Consider the following 2,634-nt stretch of genomic DNA (forward strand, 5'->3'; position numbering starts at 1 on the left):
CTCCCGAAGATGTTTCATCCTCTGCCCCCTCTGCGATGGCAGGATAAGGTCCGCAACCTTACCCTTGTAACGTGGATCAAGGAGGGTTGCCAGCCAGTATTGGTCCTTCTCCTTGATACCACGAATATGAGGATCCTTACGCAGGCTTTGCAGGATCAGGGAGGCCATGCAGCATAGGTTTGCTGAGGCATTCGGTCTGGAGTCCTCTGGGTCACTAAGGACGACATGGTCCGCAGCCACCTCCTCCCAGCCACGTACAAGTCCATGTGTTTCTTGGGACTGGTCCCTTAAAGACTGCTGCTGATGCTGAGTGCCAGGCTCCACCTTCATACTGACACCTCCTCCTCCTCGTCATCTTCCTGTGTGATCGGCAGGCACGCAGGAACACTGTCTGGATAAAGGGGGCCTTGAGAGCTAAGGAAGTCCTCCTCTTCCTGCCTCTGTTCTGCCTCAAGTGCCCTGTCCATTATTCCATGCAGCGTGTGCTCCAACAGGTGGACAAGGGGGACAGTGTCACTGATGCATGCACTGTCACTGCTCACCATCCTCGTGGCCTCCTCAAATGGTGACAGGACAGTGCATGCATCACTGATCATGGCCCACTGGCGTGGGGAAAAAAACAAACTCCCCTGACCCTGTCCTGGTGCCATAGTCGCATAGGTATTCATTGATGGCCCTCTGCTGCATGTGCAGCTGCTGCAGCATGGCCAACGTTGAGTTCCACCTGGTGGGCATGTCACAGATTAGGAGGTTCTTGGGCAGGTTAAACTCCTTTTGGAGGTCTGCCAGCCAAGCAGTGGCATTATATGACCGGTGGAAATGCACACAGACTTTCCTGGCCTGCCTCAGGACATCCTGTAAGCCCGGGTACCTGCCCAATTACCGCTGCACCACCAAGTTAAGGACGTGAGCCAAACAGGGCACATGGGTCATTTGTCCCTGTCGGAGGGCGGACAGGAGGTTGGTGCCATTGTCACAAACCACCATTCCTGCCTTAAGTTGGTGTGGCATCAACCACCTCTGAACCTGCCCCTGCAGAGTTGACAGAACCTTTGCCCCAGTGTGGCACCTGTCCCCCAAGCACACCAGCTCAAGCACCGCATGGCATATTTTGGCCTGCATACTTGCGTAGCCCCTTGAATGGCTACGGAGCACCGCTGGTTCTGAGGACAAAGCACAGGAAGAGGCCATGGAGGAAGAAGAAGAGGAGGAGGTGGAGGAGAGAGGTGTGCCACAATCATTAGTAGTGGCATTTTGGAGGCGTGGTGGCGGAACAACCTCCAACACTACTGCACCTTGTCCTGCATCCTTCCCAGCTGCCAGCAGAGTCACCCAATGCGCGGTGAAACTTAGGTAACATCCCTGTCCATGCCTGCTGAACCATGAGTCAGTGGTAATATGCACCTTACCACTGACCGCCCTGTCCAGCGAGGCATGGACATTGCCTTCCACATGCCGGTAGAGAGCCGGAATCGCCTTCCGTGAGAAAAAGTGGCGTTTGGGTACCTGCCACTGAGGAACCGCACATTCCACAAACTCACGGAAGGGGGCAGAGTCTACCAACTGAAAAGGCCGCAGTTGAAGTGCTAGCAATTTAGCCAAGCTAGCATTCAACCTCTGGGCATGTGGATGGCTGGGAGCGAACTTCATTCGGCGGTGCAGCAGCTGGGGCAGGGAAATTTGCCTGGTACAATCTGACGTCGGTGTACCGAAAGCAGATTGCCCACAAGTACTTGGCTGTGACACACCTAATTCTACACCTTCATTCCTCTCAGTGCAGGTCTCAGAGAGGACTGAATGTATAGTGGGGTTGGAGATCTCAGCTGATGAGGAGCAAGGAGAAGTCCTCTTTGTTCTTTGGTGTGGGTCTTTTAGATACGCTTGCCAACGAATTGCATGGCAGGTCAACATATGTCTGGTCAAGCATGTGGTGCCCAAGTGGGAGATGTTTTGGCCACGCGAGATAGGCTTGAGACTTATGTTGCAAATAGCAGCAGTGCGATCTGATGCACTCGTCTCAAAAAAGGCCCACACCAAAGAACTTTTGGAATAACGCGCAGAGACAGCAGCGCCCTGCACATGCGGAGCTTTGGGGTGTGATGCTGTCAGTGTGCTGCCCTTAGGCTGGCCCCTGGAGGGCATCCTGCCTCGTTGGTGATGTGCCTCCTCCTCCTCCTCCTCTCTCCTATCAGGCACCCATGTTGAGTCAGTGACCTCATCATCCCCTCCCTCCTCATCACTGGAGCAAACCTGGCAGTATGCTGCAGCAGGGGGAGCATGACTGCCAGATTGCTGTCCTTCTTGGGCACCCCCTCTGTCCATGCTCACGTTACTGCCTTCATCTAGCTCAGTATCATCATCAGAGCCTTCTAAACGCTGGGCATCCTCCTGGAGCATGTACCCAACACTGTGGTCAAACAGTTCGAGGGACTCCTCAGGAGGACATGGTGAGGCTAGGGAAGGAGTCACTGATGCCATTGAGCCGAGGGAAGAGGCCACGTTGGCAGCTGCTTTGCCAGACAAAGTACCATGAGCATGGGTGAGAGAGGATGAGGAGGAAGAGGACGGCTTGGTCATTCACTCGACCAAGTCTTCTGCATGTTGCGGCTCATCGCGGCCAGCTGCTGAAAAAAG

Source organism: Aquarana catesbeiana, linkage group LG03, assembly GCF_042186555.1.
Source record: "Aquarana catesbeiana isolate 2022-GZ linkage group LG03, ASM4218655v1, whole genome shotgun sequence".
NCBI classification, from domain to species: Eukaryota; Metazoa; Chordata; class Amphibia; order Anura; family Ranidae; genus Aquarana; species Aquarana catesbeiana.